Source organism: Struthio camelus, chromosome 4 (assembly GCF_040807025.1).
Source record: "Struthio camelus isolate bStrCam1 chromosome 4, bStrCam1.hap1, whole genome shotgun sequence".
Taxonomy (NCBI): domain Eukaryota; kingdom Metazoa; phylum Chordata; class Aves; order Struthioniformes; family Struthionidae; genus Struthio; species Struthio camelus.
In genome coordinates this window covers 17199100-17221816 of record NC_090945.1, presented here as the reverse complement: position 1 = coordinate 17221816, position 22717 = coordinate 17199100, and the positions used below count along the sequence as shown (strand labels likewise).

Below are 22717 nucleotides of genomic sequence, written 5' to 3'. Positions count from 1 at the left end.
GAATTATGTTATGACCAAAACAGATGGCCAGAGTGTCCTGAAAAGCTCAATTCACCCATGACTACTTTCTGTGCTAGTTCAAGTTTTGAATTCCTTTTCAAGGTTAGTCCCATATGGACTAGCTTTGAAATTACAAACGCACAGAGCATTGTGGCATCTTCTGAGTAACTACAGACACTTTGCCAACAATTGAGATGGAGGAGCCTTACACAGCAGGTCACGTACATACGTACACTGAACTGCTTCCCAGTGCTGCAGGGGACCATGATCTCTCAACAGGCTGACTACATTTCCACAAATCTCATTCCTTCTCCTTCCTTATCAATTGTTTTTTCAGATACTTTGAAAGTAAAGAGGCTTCCATACCCATGTATGAAATGGATTTTGGACACCAGCATTGCCTTTGAGTACAGGTGAAGCAGGCAACTGCCCATGGCACCAGCCTATTGAGGAACTAGAACTGCCTCCTATGGCAGTCCAAAGACATGTATGTGATTTGGGCTCCGAGACTTACAGAATATTGGCCTCCACTAACAAAACCTATCCTGCTTCCCACTGCACGGATAGGAAACGGGAACACAAATAAAAGCTTTTGCAAACTACTGATGCCACTTGAAGGATCTTCCTTCTTTCTAAAAGCATCTAGGAAGCATCCTTAGCAGAGTCACATCCCCAGATCATTACAATCTCAGAAGTAGTCCTGGAGTTCTAGAAGCTCCGGTTTTTAATACTACATTTGTTGTTTTTCCCCACCAGAAGAAAGCACCAGCAGGAAGGCTTGCTCATTTACCACAGATGATAGTTCTAAGTTATAAGTTATATTCAAAGCATGGTACGCTAATGAAAGGAGATGAAAACATACCGAAAATCTCACCAGCCATCCAGACAGGCAAGATGAGAATGAGCCTTACTTTTTCTAATGGACATTCTAATATAGAGATGTGCATAAACTACGTAAATGTTAGAATACTTCAGAAAGAGGCACATTTGAAAAATTGTGAGTAAGCAGGTTACATAGACACTTGCGGTATCTCAAAAAGGCCCTGTCTTTTTTTCTTCTTTAGGAAATTATACAACAAATTAAGTAAAAATTTGTTTTTCTAACTGGAAGTACAATGCATGAAAAATGAAAGAGAAGCAGAATCTATAATTTAACGTTAACGTATGACTGCTGTCCTTATGTCCTCCAGTTAATGAAATCAAGAGCTGTTGTGCATTCAAAACGTGCTAACCAGCAATCCATAAGAGTATAGCACCTAGAGGAAAAACAAACTTAGTAAAACCTCAGTGCCACTCAAATCAGCCACCCACTCTTTTTTTTGGCGTATTCTAGCAAAGATGATGTTATTGCTACCATAGAACTGTCACTCATTCCCTCCCTCGCCACCCAAGTAGTCTAGGATTCTTTTCCAAATTTCTGCTTGATGTATCGCGATATATCATGAAATGCCAGGTAGCCAGTGCCAACAGAGGCACAACATCTTGAGATAGATTGCAGACTCTCTGGGTAAATATCTTAGGAACTTAAAGAATCTCATGCCATCACTTCAGCCACCTGACTTAAGCTAAACACTTGGCAAGACATCAAGAGTTAAGTCCACTGGAGTGGAAGACACAGTTTGCAGATTTGGAAGATGAAAGCGACGGCCAAGGTGGCAAAGAAGGGAAGAATCAAATCCCCTGTACAAAACGTGCGGTTAAACAGAAGATATTTGTGGAGAGAAAAACAGTGAAGGAGAGATGGAGAGCAAGAATTTTCCTTATAATAAAGACTAATTCAAATAACTGAAGGGATTCCCTAAGTTTCCATACCTATATGAATGGAAACAACAACCAAATCTCTACCGTTGCAAACACTGGCACACAGCTATAACTCCGCTCTTCTCTAAGCTGTGTGCTAGAAGATCAAGAATTCAAGTAGACAACAGCAAGCACAGGGGCAATAAAGCAACTGTGGGGACCCTGAAAACTGCTCCGTAGACTTTAATTTGGGGAGAAGATAAGTAGAACGGTATCAAAAATGGTCTCTAGGTCACATAGTAAGACGACGGAACAGAGGAGAGCATATTTAAGTGAGGCAAACTCGTAGAAAATTTTCTACTGGAAACTACTAACTAGCAAACGTTATATTCTCATTTTGGAGAAACTTCAAATTATGTGATTATTATTGAAATTTAGCTATGTGACAGGTTACAGACAGCTCACTATGTTAAACCTCTATTCACATACTTTGGTAATACATGCAATCTTGTGATTAAGATATCTATCTTGTTACATTACTTTTATGTTATCTAAATACCATACAAATATAACAAATGTAGCAAATACATTTATTTGTAGTTAGTATTCAATGATTAAAGAAATGCGTTTGTACTAAGTTTTGGTGTTTAGCATAGAGCAACTGCGAATAGAACAGAGCAACCGTGAACCAGGTCTGAATTAAACCCTGGTCTATGTATGTCGTCTAAAGTGAAGCTCCAAGTGCTACGGCAGTCAGAGCTGCATGCAGTGAAATGCAGTAAAATGCAGTAAATACAATACGGTGACACTAAAAATGTAAGAAATAACACACTTTTACACTTTCTGGCAAAAACATGCCTCCCGTTGTTCCGAACGTTTCTTCTCCCCACGCACGGTAATCCTTTTCTCATTTACACTTGGCACCAGCCACTACAGCACAGAGCGTGACAGGGTTTTTTCCCTTTGCGCGGAGCTGCCACCTGCTCACCCCCTGGGGCTGCAGCTAGCCCAGGCACCCCGAAAGCGAGGTGGTGGGCAGCAGCCAGGCCCTCGGGGACAGCCCTCGCCCCACGCGCTCCAGCCACCGGCTGTCCCCAGCCCCCAGGAGCCAGACCACCGTGCTCAGTGCCGGCAAACGGCTGCAGCAAGGAAAGGCCAGGGCAAAGCCTTCTCTGAATACGTTCCTCTGGTGAACGATGTTGCCTCACAGGTAAAGAAAGAATTACCAGGTTTAAAGATGACATCAGGAAGGAATGGAAAAGATTTGAAAAATGCCATTTCATGTGCTTAATTTTCTTCATCTGCAGCCAAGAAAAACTCATTTTATGTGCTTGCAGAAGAGCTTTGATCAAATGGTGGATTCCCAGGAGTTTCACTGCTCTGCTCTCCTGAGAGCAGTGAGCCTCCTCCTCCCCTGCCTTTTTTTTTTTTTTTTTTTTTAAATCCAGTTGAGAAGGGAAATCACCATTTTACAAAGCATCAGATCTGTGCATCTCTAAATCACCCTGCAGGTGAAATACTGAGCAAAGGTACCAGAAGTTACGTATCAAGGAGCAAGTCAGATTATAACATGTAGACACGCAGAAACCAGTATGCGCTACCAGCAAACAGGGAGAAAATAAACATATTAAGCACATAACAGAAGCTGCTACCTCAGCAAGGAAATTCTGATTTAAGTCTATGGTCTGGGCTAGGTGACTCCTAAGATAGTATACCACCTGAAATGCCAAAAACGCTCACTCTAACATATTAATTTCGTATTTAGATAAATGTAGAATTCATAATATTATTTGAATTGTTTGCTGTTGCTCTGCTGCCTGTAATTCCTTTGCACAGGGGTGTTTTTTGTTGAGTGGCTTCTGAAATAGATGTGCAAACCTGACGTGCAGCAAAACTGATGCGCAGACACTTTGTCTTACTGTAACTGAATATATTTGGTATCTCTTACCCTGTCATGGTAAATACACTAACAGCCAATTCCACTCCTGATCATAATACTGATTTTCTTAAAAGCCACAGTGAACTGAGTTTGGTATTTTTTTCCTATTACATTTTAATTCTTGACATGCCAAATATTTTTGCTGCAGTTTGATACAATGTTCATTCCATTTAGACTATGAATAACTCATTAAATAATGCATAGGAAAGCCAGATGAATATACATATTTTTTCTTTCAAACAGCACAGACAAGACTAATTGCAGATATGATTCTGAGAAACTGGAAAGCAATTTGATTAATCTAACAGAAACTTCTTAAAATAGGCCACATTAAACGACATGCCAAGTGCATTTTGCAGGAAGCTGGGAGGAGGCCTTCCTCCACAGAAGCCCTCAATCCAGACCTCAGCCTGCAAAGCATCCAGAGATAGCTGAAGCAGGTGCCTACAACTTTTGCTTAACTGGGTCCTAAATGGAGACAACCGAAATGACAGTAAAATCCCAGTCTACAAAGGGATAAGTTACGCAGCACTTGGTATCACTTTAACAGCTGACTCACAAAAGCCAGTGTGCTTGAAGAGGTTCCGTTTAATCAAAGTCAGACCCTAAAGCTCATGGTGCACCTTTTCATCCCGTGTTCTTCAGGTTTTAGGTAACTTGAATTAGCAGGATGCCTCTTACTGCTCAAGATTTACAGCTCTGAACTCTCTCCCCTAAGGCCTTTATTCAGAAAACTACATATGCATCATAACTTTGTGATTGTTTGCTTGGATTTTTTCTGGACTAGGGGGAATATGGAAGATTGTTTCTTAATATACAGCACAGGTGACAGCAGCAGCATCTTTAATACAGTAGATCAGTCAAAGCATTCATTAGCCACCTTGCTAAGCCAAGTGAACCCACCTCCTCAGCCTTCAGGACAACCAGGTACAAGCTAAACTGGACTACAGTCTCCCTTCATGCTGAAATTGCTTCGCTCTGCCCAGAATATTTGGCACGAGAAGGAAACTCACAAAATCGGACGCGCACACATAGAGATAGCAGGAGAGTTCAGCCTGGCTGAACTAGCCGTCAGGGCACTCCTAATTAAGGGAATTGGTGTAAGACCTGACATCCAAAATCATTTGGAACCCCTTAATATTGTGCTGCAGAAAACAAAGTCCATCTGTCGCCTTCACTGACGTGAGTAGATTGATAAGGTTGGCAGAATAAGTGTCTTCAAGAAAAAGGAACTGAAGCACACGTGGCAGGAGTAGAAGGAAAACAGGAACCTGCAAATACCATTAGACCACTATTGCTCTTACAGAAACAGTCATGATCTTGAAGGGCACAAGGAATTTGAAATTATTTAGGAGAGGAAGAGAAGGTAAGAAAGGGACAAGTTATTTGAATTCCAGTGGGAAAAGAGCAGGAAACGTGTTTAAGAAGTCAGACTAATAATGTTTATACAGCTTAGGATGGGAGACAATCAAGTCAAGTAGAAATCTGCTAGCCAAAACAAAGGAGAAGCAGATACGAATTTTAGCAATCACATAGGTGCTAAAATTAGGATCAAGAGCCAAAATATGACAGAGGTTGCTTTACCCATTGCGGTCCACTGATGGCCAACAAGTGAACAGGAAGGACAAAGCAGTACTCTGATGCACTGGAACACTCCTTGCTAGACAACCACCCTTGAACATCATTTATTCTGTAGCTAGGTTTCTTTCTCATATTCAACACTAAAATGGCAGTTTACTTTTTAAAATAAGATTTGTCATATATTTCCCACATACAATCTCAGAACTTATCTGCCAGCTAGCAACATGAATTCATTATAAATAAATTACCTTCTATTTTCTAAATGCTCGAGATGACTTATGTGCATGTGTATATGTCTATATATACACATATATATAAAAATAAAATTAATGTAGAATGGAAAGTAAGGTGAACAATGCAATTTTGATCTATTTTCCTTTGGCAATTGCTGTTTCAAATGAAAACATTTTATCCACTCTACTTAAAATACTTTGCCTTCAATAATCTAGTTTCCACAAAAATATTTTCATGTTATGTTAAGGTCTCAAATCCATTATTATTGTATTCTTTTCATATCACAAAACCACAGATTGGGGCCTCATGGACTACGAAAGTACAGCCTAGGACTGTACGTTTGACTAGAAATAATACCACGGGAATTACTATTTATTAAGCTAACCAGCAAATAGGTCGTTAAAATTTTCACAAATTCCAAGCAAGAGTAACATAAATATTTAACAATATTGTTAACGAGTTCCAAGAGGTTTTCACTCGACAAGTTTCAAAAAGAAATCCAAGAAGTCAGAGTAATTCTGTTAAAATTAATGAGACTCAAGCAGTTTTGCATCAAAAGTACAACTCACTCATTAGCTGGAAACCTTAAACTGCCCCAAGGTTTTCTCAAAGGGAGCCAACACCCACAATTATGGTGTTTTCGTCGTGTTTTTTTTTTCTTTTAAATCTACGCTAATCTTTCTTTCTTTCTAGCAAAGATGGTCTGAAGTTTATCAGCTGAGCCCAAAGCTGTATCTGAATACAGCAGTCAAAGTACAGTTGTGATGAAGGAAAAAAAGCAGACACGCAATATTCCCATTCCCATTGTCACAACCCTACATAGGCTATAAAATTGTCCAGCTGTCGGACCAAAACAAGTTCAGGAAGGCTGTGCATTGGCCCGGCTGCCACCAAGGCTGGCAGTGGCCCTGCCTTGCCTGTGTTTCAGCCTGTAACAGCCTCTCGGAGCTGCCCACAGCTCGCTAGTCTCTCCACCCACAGCAGGGTGAATCTTGAATTGCCCAGTTAAGGTAGCTTCTAACTGCTTTGCCTTGGCAAATGGAGCCAGTTATTAATGTGCACCTATATGTGCACTGAAAACAAATATTTGTAACAGAGGCGTTCGAAAGAATTTGGAAAACATTATTCTCTGGTCTAATCCTGGCTCCTGTCCGGTCACTGGTTGCAAACCCTTTCGTTAAGGAGAAGTACAACTAGGTAAGGAGCATCAGAGACTGCCGGCAATTGGCTCTTCTTAAGATAAAGCAGTGCTACAGAGTCTCTTGAAAAGGGTTAACAGCTGCTCACATGTGTTTGCATTATGTCTGTTCATTCATGCAAATAATATTTTTATTAATTGTGTTCTTATGTGTTGCTATGAAGAAAAAAATCCACCACTTTACTCGCTATGGTTATAACACATTACCAGTTTCCACTGAGAAACCCACAATCAGATCACTTTTCTAAATACCAAACAAAAAAGGTTACAGATCACTACCAGAAATTTTTCAAACAGCTTTTTCAGAAAAAATACGAATAATTACACCCTGACATAATGTTTCTTTATCAGATGGTAGCCATTTGTAAAGACCTTGAGCTTGTTAACACTGCAATATATATAGCTACATAAGGTTTCTACACGCCTTTCCTAAAATTCTCCTATAACTCAAGGGTAGAAAAGACTGAAGAAGGAGTTACTGAGAGAAACAAAAATGCAGACTATAAAACTGCAACAGTAGGTTGGATGTATATTTCCGTCAATTATACTAAACGGTGAAACCGTCAAAGGGGAAGACTTCATAACAAAGGTCACGCATTATTTCTGTTCTTAGGTTTTTCCTCATGTTTTCAATAAATTGCTTAGCTTTAGCAGAAAAAAAAAGGCTATGTTAATGTAACAGCCATATGTTATACTGTTAAAGAGTTTAGCCTAGCTTTCACAGATTCTTGAGTTCAGCTACAGCTTGCTTGCATCTGGTCTTTGTCTACATTTATTCATGGCATGGAAAGAAACCTAAATTATGTAGCAGTGTCACAAAGATCATGCAGTATATATTCACTCCAAAATAAAATACAATATTAGGAGTTTAAACATTTTAATAGGCTTCTTTAAAACAAAGCTGGACAACGCACCAGGAAATACATTTGAGAACAATCCTACCTTGATGAAAGGCTGATGATTTAGATGATCTAACCAGCATTTTCCACCACCACGTTCCATAATCTATTTTGTTTTCTGTTATCTCGTGATTCCAGTTCAGCATCCAGCGCTACTCAGAGATTATTGTTTAGATTCAACAACCCACAGGTCCAACGTAAAACCTCCAAGTCACATGGGAAACGCACGGTGCCCCTATCTTCACCCTTCTCAACCCTGCACCTGCACGGCTTCATCTGTGCTGAATTCAGGCCTGAATTCAGCACAACCCAGCCTACACGCAGGGGCTGCTACATGACACAGGCAGATTCCCACCTCCTCCTTTCCTGGTGATGACCGTTGCCTTTCACATGCCCTGCGACGTTAGCTGCAGCAGCAGGTTAAGGAGGAGTGCAGGAACACGCCGGGATACACAACGACCGGCTGCAGGGATATTTCACCTACGATGGCACACCACTGCATGCTGCTGCTCTACACTGCTAACCAAAAGCCTGGCTATGGCTCTAGCTTAAAGCATCGAAATTGTGCTTAGAAAAAGTCAAGTTTAGGACATCTGTTGGTAGACTGCAGTGTAATGATCCACTCAGACCTGATAATCAAGAGACTGGATGCATTTTGGCTTTATTGTGATGCTCAGCCTGAGCCTCCAGCTGCAAGTACACAAGTAAGAAGTACAGAAAGTGCATCTGCATTTGGGAATGGGTTTAGACTTGCATTTCACCAGCAGCATAGTCTTCATTGCTCCCACTAATAGTAGCTAACAGATAATCCTATCACAGAAGCTTCATATACCTGGCATTACATCAGCTTACTAGCATCAAGTCATCCATACAAAGGCAGAGCCCTGATACCAATATTAAACAGAAAATAAAGCAAGTATAAGCAGGAGGCTTTCCCAGGTTGTATAAATCAGGTTCCCTGGCTTACATTTAAAGCTTGTGTTTTTATCATGTTTGGTGCCTCAAACAAGATGCTTGGGAACTGATTAAACTACAAATAAAAGGAGAAAGGTGAGAGATTTCAGAATCAGGAATCTAGATGCTACAGCTATTTGTTCTCCACCAAAACAACAGGCAGATGCAGCCAGACGTGTAACAGTTCCAGCAGAGAACAGAAAAGCCTGGAAGAAGGACCCAGTGACCAACTGACAATTCTTCCAGATCTGTTATTATTAAGAGTATGCAAGGAAACTCATACTGCATCTTTTCTGCGGCTGGATAAGAACTTCATTTAAAATGTTGCCCCAGTGATTTCCAGAACTAGACATATAAACTCCTTGTAAGGGGAGGGATCCCGGAAAAAACCCCTCTTAGGTAATTTGTAACAGTGCCATCATGCAACAGACACGAAAAAGCAACTCCGTGTCTCCATGTGCATTATACATAGTCCTTGCAGAGAGGTTAAAAAAAAAAAAATCAAGATTAAACCATCTGGACTTCACGTTACTTGAATTCAAGATGAGAGAATAAGCTAGCATTTTCCAAACTGCCCAGGAGGGAGAAGGGGGCGAGGGGGGAGAGGAAGTTTCCGCGGGAGCAGGAAGTGGCACAGCCTCCCTTCCAGCTGCAGGGAGGGAGTAGGCACAGCGTGGGATAAGGAGTAATGGTGCAGCGCCAAATAGCAGGGAAACTGAAGTACCAAAAAACCAGCAGAGCTGGCATGCAATCTAGTTTTCTTCTGTGAAGTTACCTGACATAGTTTTGTGCCAATATGCTGTGTTCACCCTGATCTATTTATTGTACATGTCATTTTCAAAGAAGTTTTAGTTGGAAAACACCATGGAAACAACCAAAAGCCAGCCAAACGCTCTTCTGGTATTTTCCCCTCTAATTCCCAATGGTAACAGCTACCCTATTTTCATCCTTGATGATTGCTTCAGACTGGATGGAATTGCAATAGCTACAAATGTAATAAATTTACACTGGGTGTCACTTGTCAATCAAAGAATCAGTCTGTAATTAGGATCACAGTCTGCTAGAACCAAATGGAGCCATTCTTTTACCAGATGTACACCATAATATGGACGATCAACTGACAAGCCAAACTCACAGAAAGCATAAAAGAAGGGGTAACAGTTTGTCCCACTGCCTTCAATAGAGATTCTGTGTGGTTCTGGAAGAATTTAGTCTTTTCTGTTTATAAGGGTCCATATTCTACCTTTTGATCTTCCAACAATAAAAGCAAATTATGGCTGCATACTTTCCTTTAAATGCAGAGATCATTAAAATAAGCAACTTCGGGCAAACAAAAAACCTAACATAATATAAAAGAAAGGTTTTTTTTCCTAAAAATGTATCTTCAAGTTTTATTGATTTCAGCAAGTTAAGTTAAAATGTGATCCCGGAAATGATATTTTTATTATAGACTTTCAAAGAGAAACATGCAAGAAAAAGTTGACGCTGCACCATCCTGGGAATTCACATAAAAACAGATAGTATCTTGATGCAAGCTAATGTGGAAAAAATAGCAATGACTTCTTTATCGCATATCCTTCCCTCAGAAGAGAGTAGACGGCAAGCTAAAAACATGCCAAAGGAGAGGAACCATGATGAAATTATCTCCACAATTAGAGATCTTTTCCCTGCTCCTTTGTTTCGTAGGAAGGAGAAGGATGGCCTCCATTTTAAGTCCCAAAATCTTCCACACAACAAGAAAAGCCTGACATCTCAGAAAACATCAGTTAAATTCGCAGCAAAATCAGACCTGGGATTCTTCCAGTGTGACGGTTTCAGTACAAAGGCAATGGGCTCAACTCCTCAGTCACTACCAAGAGCAAGGCAGCAGCTAGAAAAAAAAGATGCTTGCAGGCAACACTTGCCAGGGATACTTTATTGTGCCTCTGCGACAGCTTAAGAGGTCTGGCACCGCAGAACCTCTGCAACAGAAGCCCTCGAGTTCATTTTCAATCATAAAACACTCAAGTTCCCAACACAAAAAGAATAAAGATGAAATAAAATAATTATATTCATAATTAAATCCACCTCCAGGACATTTCTGAATCATATAGCTAACGAAGGCTGCTGTAGGAAAATCAGAAAAAAAAACAGCGACTAGACACAAATGCAACAAGCGTACTGAAGAGGTGTATTCTCATAGCTCACCTGACCACCTACACACGCAGACTCCACATGTAGAACAAAAAAAATTGAGCACATCCCTTTAAAACATTTGTTATGTGTGCAAATATTCATTAATTTGCTTATTTCAATTAAAAAATGGATGTTTGAGGGCATGGAAAATTTCTGGTAAACACTCTGAAAACACTTTTAAATAGAGGGTGTGAGCTTAACCATGACTTTGAATCTTTGAGCCAGCATTACTGCTGGCAGCCAGCATAATTTGATATGGTGCCATTCCTGAGAAGAATTCCCTGGAGGATAAGTAGATGTCCCGGCCTGAAGAAGTGTTCTCAGAAAATCAGAAGGAAAATAGTCAACTACTAAAAAATATTAAATAAAATAAATCCAACAAAATTCTCAAAAAAATAATGGAACCATGTAGCTTTTCAGGAATCCCCTCAAACACTGTACCGTTAATGAGGATAATTTTACTTTAGCATTCGCCCTTCCAGTATGGAATGATCTTACAGCCTCAATTCCTATAAGCCATTAAATGTGCTACAGAATTCAGGAATGCAATTTAAATTGTTTAACTCCATAAACACTACTGAAACACTACTGAACACTACTTTAACTACCGCTGATCCACTCTGCAAGAGGAAAAAAATTCAGAAATTAGAGGGCATCATATAAAAAAATATTTTATTTTCTCCCTCACCCCAAACTGTTAAAGACTGTTTGATCTTCTGCAGTTCCTCGAAATTTTTGTTCTAAGAGACAACTTTCCTATTGCTGAGCTTCCCGATGGCACATCTCCAGGCCAACTTCCCACAGTTATTCCCAGATCCTGTTTCAATGGCAAGCCAATTCATGTAGAATAGCGTACTTCTGTGTTGCATATTAATAGCCATTGTTGGGCAGTTTTGTCTCTCCCAGGTCCCTCTAATGTTTAACAATTTTTTTTTTTTTTTTTAAGTCTTCTCAAAAGAAACTGAAATAACATTTTCGTATCTTCCTAGAAAATTCTAGGCAGGACCTAGTCCTCTAGGAAATCCTAGAGGACTTTGGAGATGCTAGGTTCTTACCCCTAATTAAACTTACAATTTTGTTACTGCTGTTTTAAAAGCCCTGAGTGGGACACGAAGCGCGATCTGTCTTGCTCCTAAATTCAGGAAACAGTGACTAAGCCCTCTAAAGAAGGCTGAGTTGTTAACTAAGCAGAGACTTGCATCGTATGCCTCTGCTGGGAAGTTTGCACCCCTCAGCCCTGCCTCCATCATACTCTCAGCTGCTGAACAGCTTTCAGGGTTTTTTTGTTTTTTTTTTTTTTTTTTTGAGAAAGTCCAATCCCATCATTGTGTTACAGCTTCAGTAGCAGTGCAGCCAACAAAATCATTGCTCAGGTCCACTTCCCTCTTGCACAAAGCTGCTATTTTGCTTTTCACACCCTCAGCTACTTGAAATATCCTCTCTACTAAGCTGCGGTGGCAGCAGGGATGTGGGCATGTGGTCTAGTGTTTTTCAGCCACTGTCTGCCTCAGTCACAGTATAGCAGCTTTCCTTTTCAGAGCTATCCTCTCAACTTCGGCTGTTTTCTCCTTGTCCAAGGTCTGCCAAAATCTAACATGAAGTAATATATTCATATAGTAACATTTTTCCCTTCTGGCTCTTTTCCACATAAATTTTTGTGAAAGCTAGCTTTCTGGTGGCATTTTTCAGAGACAAGCAGTACCACTTTTATTTGAGTGCCTCAGTACTTCATTCCTACTGTGCACGTCCTTGGGATGTATCCCCTTTAGAGAAAAGCAAAACTAAGGCACAGAGGGCATAAAGTGGAAGATGTTTAAGAAGGAATTAGATGCCAAAACCCGGTGACATTTTGATATATGCTGCTCCTTTGAAAAACCTAGTTTAATAGATTTATCCAATAAACGTACAAAGTGGGAATTAAATCATCTTTTTGAGCCCAGTTCCCCCTAACGATACTAATACAACACCCTAATTCACAGATTGCTTGGAGAATAATATACATTCCTTCATCCATGCTGGAAGATCACAATTTCCAGAGCAAGTTATGTATTAAACCACATTTTAACGCTTGACTGAGGTATTTTCTTCTCAGAGACCCCAGTGACACAAAGGCCTCTGAAACTACCGTCCTCGACTTGAAAATCCCAGACAGCACTCTGCCATTTTAGCTAAAATGCACCGAAAATGTATTGTTAAGAGACACCAGTGTGACCAGATACAACTAAATGAACTTTCAACAGCCCTAATGTACCAAAAGACTATTTCAAAAGACTTTTACTGGAAGTTACCAACTGTGTTTAGACATGTCATTTACCTCCTGCTGCTACTCCTTACTAAATTCGCTTATTAAGGGTACCTAGTAGAGCAAACTGAGGATACCTAAAAACACTTATTTTAAAGCATTACATTGCATTATGTATTTGGGAATCACAATTTTAAGTCTTTTATTTGGACCGGACTCCACAGGACTAGTTTAACTTGTTTCCCACCTGAGCGTTTCAGCCCTCCTGTTTTGTGTTTAGCTTTTTTCCCCCTGAACTTCCAACTGCTGACACACTTCTCGTGTCAAGCATACACAAAGGAGCCTACTCATTTAATGGTTACATGAAGGAAATTGCAACTTTGCAGAGTGAAGCTATTGTAATTTTGCTTAAATATATGTAATCATCAGTTCCGAGCACTTAGAAAAATGTTTAAAAAAAAAAGGGGGGGGGGGCAGATGGCAAATAGCATTAATTGACAAAGCTCAGTTTTCAAAACAGAGCTTCTCCAGTTTACATGTTGGCGGATGTGCTTTGCAAAGCTACTTAAAGGACAACATAACATAACATCACCATTATCATAAACAAAGGAAATACGAAACACCAAAAAGGAAGATAACCAAAATTAAACAAATACCAAACCTAACGAGGTCACTTTACAGCAAAACCTGAAGACAAGCAAAGAAATAACTTTTCAGGACAAAGACAACGGAGCCACAAATCAAAATGGGAGCCCAGATCAAGATGAACTAGACATGAAAATTCAGGGTCAAACTTGAAGCTGGGCCATATGAAGTCTTGATATTATCCTCTCTGTTCGCCTCAAAACGCCAAATACCTCAAGCAAATAGCCAGCCGTAAAGATCAATCCTCCACTCCCCAGACTCTTCAGACCATACCCAAATATCAGGTCCTTTCCAAATTTAGACCTTTTTCAGAATAAATTCAGCTCTCAATGTGAAAAGTTGGTAAAGATAAATTGTTCTGTTTGGAGTAAATGTCTATTAGTAACATTCTTTCAACATTAGAAATAGCATTACAGACAACGCGGGGTGGGGCAAGGGGGAATTTGCATTTTTTAATCTCTCTCCTTGCTTTTCCCCACCACTTACATTTCTCACATTTAAAAAATTGGCAGAAATGGCTTTTTTTTTCCCCATATTAGGGCAGACTGTGAGCCCTAGATCTGTAGACTGTGAGCCTACACAAAACCAGGGCAAGAAAAGCCAAACTTTAGGGCACCTACACAGGAGAATGTCTGAACCTGGGAGTAGAGTGAGAGAGGGTTCAATTAAGTGAGTCTGCAAGACACTAATTCATGCTTACGTTCTTCTCTCCGTATCGTTGCACTTCTATAAATCCCACCTCCAAACATAAAAGTTGTTTACCAGAGCGCTCAGGAATTTTTTTATTTTGATTTGTGTGTTTTCAGAGAGTTTGTATAAAGGTTGTTCTTGTTTCATTATTTCATTTTCTCTGCACTGAAAACCTTATTTGAAAACATTATTCCAGTCCTTCTGTAGCAACCTAATTCTTTTGAATCAGAGAAGGCACTATAAATTATATGAAATATTCAAGCCTTTCAGCTATCATATTTGCCTATCTGCAAACAACTGATTAGCAGCATCTCTTCTATTGAGCACTCGGATACCCGCAGAGTTATTTTGGACTTGTATCAGCATAACTTGATATGTAAAAAATAGTTAAACTATCATGAAGGTCAACCTCTCAAACAAAAAATTTTTTTTTACCAAGGTTTCTAGAGTTTATATTAAACCTTCCCATTTCAGTAACCAGCTATGTTGGCGGTCTCTTGAGTCATAAGTGTTAAAGGGAAGAAAATAATTAGATTTGGAATATTAGACATTTACTTGTATTAAAATATTTTTCTGATGGGAATTTCAGAAGCCTGATGTCAATTTACCTTACATGTTTATGCTACTATTTCTTCTCTGGGAGAGTTTATTAATGAGGATAAATGTTTGTAAGATAGAGCCTTTTCTATAGTAACAAATGATGGGTTTTTCTGGTTGTTTACACTGAAAGTTCAAGACTGAACCCTCTGTTTGGAAAAAGGGACGTACTAAGGATGACTATGTTCCCAAAGTACCTACATTTTTGGCAGTCCATTCATATCTTGAGAGGTAAACCCCAGCCAGTATCGCATTCAGTAATCCCTATACCTCCTCCTCCCAGTATACTGAAAAATACCCTGTTGAACAAAACAAAAACCAATGAGTCAGTGATACAAATATAAACACAGCAAAATACAGAAATGAATCATGAGAGAGAACAGATGGACCAGTAACATTAGTCTAGAGGTACACAGGGAAAAAACACATTAAAATAGAGCACCTCGACTTGTCCTAGGTCTTGGGTCCTCAAGTCTAGTTTGGACAATCCCACGCAACAGTATTACTCAAACCTAACGTAATCTAGCCTCAAATGAATTGTTTTTAAAGAGAATCTTTTGTACTGATTGTAAGTCTTCTAATCTCCAATGTGAATTTATTCATGAACAGAACATAACTTTTTTTTTTTTTTTTTTTTAAATAAGAAAGGTTAATTTTAGCTTCAACATTAAGGATTCATATTTGCTACAGCCATTGTTTGCCATGGCAAATGAATCAAGCCCTTCACTCACTGAAAACTGACTTTCCTTTTCCCCTAATACCCTCATGGACTTTTGCCACTTGTCTTAATTAACAGACAGAGGTCACTAGAGTTGTACACGGCAATGCACTGTACACAGTATTACATGTGAGGACTCATGTATTTTGTGCAATGGTAAAATTTTTCTATATTTCTATTGGAAATAGCATGCTTCATAAATTAGGATGCTGCTTACCTTTTCCATAACCACACCACATAAATGAATTACAACTCTCAGGAATGGTCTCTACATTCATGATATGCAATTTGTATTACTGGGTTTTATTCACTCTCTAGAGCCCAGTGGTCAAAGTCATCCAGCTCCTGCTGCATGGTAATTTGCTCTTCCTTCACGTTTGACATTCCTCCAAGCTTTAAAGTTTTTTTAAAAATGTATGTCCTAAAATTGGTTGTAGAAGAGTTCCAACTACTACTTTCTCTGCAATCTAATACTTCCTTTTTCAGCATAATACTCAAAGTCCAACCTTGGTGGGTTTCTTATCTGTTGTTCCAGACTTAAGAGACCTAGAATAGTGTCTATAAAATTGCTTGTCTCATGAAAGATAGTTTAAAACTTCGTCTTCCACGGCCAATACATAGAAGCCAGAAAGGCTTTCTTCAGCTCTAAAGCAACTTTTGAAGGGAAAAGTAGAGCAGTGCTTACTATTGAGGGCAAAGTACTTGAATAACTTTTTCATCTTTCTTAAGAAAAGACACTAATATTGCAACTGATGAGGCATGTGCACCCTCTCAATTTGTGAGGCTTCATTTATCTGATATTCCCTTTGTTATCCTGAGTGAAAAATGTCCAGCCCTCACCTCCTTGAGCTCTGAGTTTTGCCTCTATCTCCAACATAACAGGAACTTTTTTTTTTTATACAGTCATTGCTGTTTGCTATCCTCTCTAAGCTACATTAACTTTTCTTTTGGGAACTGAGGGAATATTTCCATATAAACATTTTTTTCATCATACTGTGATTAACTTCTATTCCATTGGCTCTTCATATTTGTTCTATTTGTTGTTTTGATATTGCTACGCTTACACAACTAAATAATATTTTGCAACTGAAATAAAGGAAAATGAGAAGATGTAAACCAGTCTAGCTTCTGGTAATTCTCCCTGTGCAGAGGGTCATAGGATACAAAGAGTTTTCTGAGTCCTTGCATCCAGTCTTCTAGTACAGCAGACAATAACAAGTCATGAATAAGCCTACCCAGTACCCAAGAATTAGCTTTTCTAAGCTCATTAACCCCTTTGTTTATTTTTGTGTGGACACGCTACTTACTTTTTTGATACCTTTATTGAAATGTTTATTCACCACGCTAACAGCGTGTTCTCCCCACAGCACTCGCTATTGACTTTTGTGTCCCTAAGCTCATCAACCAGTTGAGGAGGCTGGGGTGGGGGGGGGGGGGAGGTCTTTTACTTACACCAACTGTAATTACTCATTTGTTTCAGTGAATCCCTCCACTGAAACCAACTATTAATGACTTAAACCCAAGTTATTTCCCATGATCAGCAATTCCATCCTGTCTTCCATACTTAAAGTAACCAACTGCAACTTGCGATTCAGTGACTATTCACTGAAAGAATGTTTAATATTTGGCTTTGAAATTAGGACCAATATGTTTTGTGAAGATGCAAAAACCTGGCGGTGGTGGGGGGAAGCAATGTCTCTTGATTTAAGCACAACTATGCAACACCCTTTTTTCTCCCCAAAGTTCTTTCACTACTGCTTAGTGGCATCCAGAGGTCAGGCTGGAAACGCTCGTGTTTCAAGGCCAGAATACTGTTAATTCCGTCTATAGAAGTGCAGAAACTGGAAAACTATATGAAATGTATGCATTTCATGTATAAATGCTGCAGTATGTTTCTCAAAATGTTTAAACAAGTAGGGAAATAAATCTCTGAAGTGGAAAGCTAATAAACATTCACATATGCATTTTGCTCATCTCCGAATGTGGTGGTAGTGTAGTTATTCCCTTATTTATGCAGCGGGACAAAGATCAGGAAAGATCATCACTGAAAACTATTTGGCTGTCTGTTAACTTTCTTTATTTCTGGTTGTTTAACATTTATTTTTAAATTTATAACAAATGGCTCTCTGCTGTTTGGTAGGAAAGTAGGATGACAGATTGTGAGAAGGAAAGTGTGAGCTATATGGAAAGAGAACAAGAGTAAGACAAGGAGGGCGACTGATCCAACAAACCTGTTAATAGCAGATGGAGAGTGCAGAAATGAAAAATGCTCTTGCCTAGCCACCCCACCATATCACAGCAATAAAGTCTTATGTAGAACCTAATTCTAAGAGAGTATTACAGCAGCGGTGATTCTCCCCACCACAGGAGAGAAAATGAATTTATAATGAGGAGGGTAAGCACGAATGAAAGAACAAAGATTAATATACAAAAGGAAAATGAGCTACATTTCACAAAGGTAGGTATAAGTATACTTCAGGAACCAAAGTAAGATGCACCATATGCCATACCAGAACAAAAAGTAGAAGATACTTGAAGAGATGGCATACAACCTCTACTGGAAAACAACTAGAGCAAACCTTATGTATCTCAAAGAGCCACCACATTCAGGTAAAATGCAAATCCGGGACAATCTCTCTGGAAAATTATTTAAAACTGTTTCAGTTGCCCACTTCTGTTCCTTGATTTTCTTCCTTTACTTCTTACCAATGAAAACTTGAAATGCCTAAATTACGAAACAGCAATTCCTCTTAGACTTGAAAAACAATGCAGCATCCCTTTATTCCCTGTTTTCCCCAGTCCTCCAAACTTTTTGCTGCCATCAACTCCTTCAAAAACTGCAGACATGGAAATCTGTCTAGGCCAGACAGGCCAGGCCAGTAAAATTACACAGAAGTAATGAAGTTACACCCGTGAGTAGCTGCAAGGACAGAAAGAAACAAACCAAACACAGCCATAGACACATAAGCCTGATTTCAACAGTACATAAGATTTGCAAACAGAAATTTCAAGAAGAAAATACACTCAAAGTAGTATTAAAAAAAAAAAATTCATCAAATGCAACATAAGTCTAATAAAAGTAGGCAATACCAGACAGATCTTTCTTTGTAAGCTAACTAGTCCTCCAGAGAACAGGCACACTTCACATGGCAAATTCTTAGCTGAAAAGTAGGGAAGATTTCAGAAACTGAAAGGTACATAAAGAAATGGCTAGCTGTACTGAAAGAGAATCTTAGTTTGAAGAGAAGTTAAACATAAAGCTTCTCAAAGACTGATCATATCTACTTCATATTGTCATTTGTGAGCTCGTTACAAAATAGGAACCTCCTAGTGACTCAAAACTGGAAAGAATTATCACTTGGTGGGTCAACATGACAGGAAAAAAAGTATGACATCTTGCGACTACAACGCTAAAAATGGGATGCCGTTAATTAGTACCAAGTGTGAGGTAAGTCACTTAGGGATAAGTATCAAAAAATTATTTTGTAGGCTAGGAGTCAGCCATCTGGAAACAGAGGAGGAAGCTACCCAGATGCACTTAGCATATGACATATAGACATCGACCAAACCTGTACGAAGAGAGGATTTTACAGGCACTGGTGGATTCTCACCTGGAACGCTAAATATCAGTAACGTATCAAGGAGAGTAAAGAAAGGTATTAAGAGCTGGAAAACTCTCCCTTGAGACAAGAAAAAGAGAGCGAGAGAGCGAGTGTGCGCGCGAATCTCCTTCCTACCTCACTTCCCCTTTATTCTACTATTTCTTGTGTCTTCTTCCATCAGGTCATCTTTCAAGAATCCTGCCTACACTAAGTACTTTCCTAGACAACTATACTCCAGAAAAAGGAATTCAAACCAGAAGACATGCAGAAACATAGCAGGGAAGGGCTGCGTGAAACTGCAATCCTTCCTTTGCCAGAAGAAAGAGAGAAAGACACCCCATAATTCTAGCTGGAGTGTCCACGGCTGAAATCCATATCATCCTTCATAAGGAACATATTGTTCCCACTATGTATAGTCTTTTTTTATTGGCCTAATAGCAAGGACAGGCTGAGATGTTGCAGTTTTGTTTGAATAAGACAGACGACATTAAGATAACTGCACGTCAGACAAGACAGGGCCTCCCAAACTAGCTTTGAAATCTCATGAAAAGATGCCTTTACACAAAAGGCCTGATCTGCATTCAGTGTCTATAAGCGCTAAAGACTGTCCCCACGGCTGCCACCAGGGTAGGTAACAAAAAGCAGGGAAACTAACAAACAAACAAGCAAAACGGCCCAACAAGGCTTGATCACAGAGTGGAGATCGGCACTCTCGCCACAGCTGGGTAAGGCAGACGCGTCTTTATTCTCCTCTCCTTTTATACTTTTTCCTTCATGAACAGCTTAGCTCTTATCACCCTTTAAAACTTAATAAAGCCACTCATTTAGGTGCTTAATGATCAGGATGGTAAGCTCTTCCTCAAGGAAAATCAAGCATTTCTGTATTGCTGCTTAGTTCCAGCTCACATAAGGCAGGGTACCTATGTCACCTCCAGGCTCGCCCGCAATATTCTCTCCCTACCAAGCCTAAAACAGTGAAGTAAGAATGTGCTTACTTAGCAAACAATTTACAGTATTTTCTTTCCACTGCACCTAAAATTAAATAGACTTTTTAATGCATTTTTTCCCACTAGAAATTACTGACTTCTTGCCTGCATTTACTGCTTGGTGCTTAAAAATGACTGGCGTGTTTTTTAGATTAGATAGCCAGTACCTATCCACGCTGAGCCAAATCCTGTCCTGATGTAAACCCCAGGCAACTCTAAATGAAAAACAAAAAACACCGAGTCCCTTTAAGATTGCTCCAAGACATACCTTGCTATATGGTTAGTGGCCCTTGCCCCAGAAGCCAAAACTAAAAATGTTTGCCTGGCACGTCCCCAGAATACACTACACCGTTTGCTATTTTTCTCCCATCAGCTTAAATGTTTCCTTCAGAGAGTGTTTGTTCCCACTCGCTGAACACCACTATTTGATACTCCGTTTTATATTCTACTGTTCTGCAACTTTCATTTGATCTGAAAAGAGATGAGGTGAAACATTTGCTACTAAAAGATTTCACTTAAAGTAAAATCATATGTTTCCCCTCGTTGCTCATATTCATGTATGGCGCATTAAAATTCAGTCCCATAAGTCTTCATTATTCAGGCATTTAATCATATGGAAAATGTGGTAATTTAATTAAAACAAGCAATACAGGTTAGATAACCCAGGGGATACAGACTGAGGAAAAATGATCTAATCCATCGAGTTTCCATTTTGAAAATGTATTAGTATTAGACCACAAGACCACAGCAAAAAAAAAAAAAAAAAAAAAACCACACACACCACACACACACACAAACACACCCCCACACACCCAACCACTGCTCATTTGCAAAGCAGTAATCCGATGCGGAGACAATTTCAACTTAGGAAGCCAAAACTTACACCGCTCTGTCTCATGTCTGCGGCGAGTGTTTGTCAGGACATAATGCAACCGAGCAATCACTTCCGCCAGCCCAGGCAAGGCTGGACTCTTTTACGAGCGACAGGCAGGGTATATAAAGCCGCACTAGTTTAGACATCACTACTAAGGATGGCACTTGTCAGGGGTTCATGAAAGGCTTTTTTCAGTCTTCCTTGCTGTTGAGTGCAATGTTTAATTCTTCCCAAAACTTATGTCACATACTGGGCACTTCACTTCAAAATGATTTATCAGCCTGGTATTGAGAGGGGGTGCAAAGAGCACAGTCGCGCACACAGCTGGTTGCCATCCTCTCTGAAGTCCGAGATACACCCAGCTAGGCCAACCTTCTGTTTTTACGTGTTTTAAAATGGTTGTTTTTCTCTGACTCAATAGCCTTTTCCTTTCCCTCCCTTTCACAAATCCCTCAAACCACAACCTTAATCCCAAAACCTTTTTTAATAGGACTTGCCCAAACCACACTTCAGGAAAACTTCCATCAAATATCAGTACCCTGCAATGCCTCAGAGAGCCATATGAAGAGGATAGTGAGGTTCCCTTCCCCAGATTTATAACGTATAATTAGTGCTGTTAGCCCGTGTGTTGTCTGAATCTATTTATGGCATATATGTAGCCCTTTTCTCTTCTGCAATTAATTTTTGGGTTTTGGTGGGGTTTTTTTTGTTTTTTTGTTTTTTTAATAATGGGATCGATCCTACACTCTGTCTCCAAAACTCCCACAAAAACCAGTAAAAAAACATACAAGCCCATACAATAGAGGCAGAGTACAGTAAAAATACGATATTAGAAACAGGGAAGTATAGGCAAGCTGCTCAGCTGGCCTATGTCAGCATAGTTTCAATGACATTCCCATAGCTTATATGCGATGTTGTAAAATACATCAACGTACTATATACAAAAATATTCAGCTTCCCACACGTTTTCTATAAACATTAAACAAAATTTATTCTAATTTTAGAAATCTTAAATATTTTGCACCTCTTCCTTTCTGACACGTTGGCACTTTCCAACCTCATTAGTTTGTGCACAACTTTTGAAAGAAGCTACAGAATATAGGGAGGAAAAAATAAAGATCTCCCAACTAAGTTTTGCATTTAACGATAATTTTTTGTCCATTGGGCACTGGATTTTTTCCCTCCGATTTTCATAGTTTAAGCACTGATAATTGCTGCATCAGTTAACATACACACACACCTCCGTCTGCCTCATGAAAAAAGATATGTAATTCAACTTTGCCTTTTAGACTCTGTAATGCAGATGGACACCCACAGTCCCAGGAACCTAGCAGAGTCATGGGACAACCCACAAAGGAGCTCACAATGCCAGTTTGGGGTTTCCCTGCTTGGAGAACAGCCACAGGTAGAGAAAGCTACAGCTGCTAATCAAGTCTGTGCTCCTGCAGGCTGTCAGATCGCTAGGTTTCAAGGAACACCTTCATCTTTAATTTAATCAGATCACGGAAGGAAGGGAACATTTCTACAACGCATTTTCACTTTGTGCTTTTCCTTTAACAATCCGCATAGCTAGATTATCATTATTATTACATATCAATAATGCTATTATATCAGCTACACAAAGTGCTATGGTTTTAGGATCT

At 39.5% G+C, this 22717-nt stretch overlaps 1 long non-coding RNA gene across 1 annotated transcript in view; it reads right to left on the bottom strand.

The window, feature by feature from the left end:
* The window catches only part of LOC138067031 (uncharacterized), a 295690-nt gene that overhangs the window by 58294 nt on the left and 214679 nt on the right, over positions 1-22717 (bottom strand). The gene's annotated exons all lie outside the window — the stretch shown is intronic.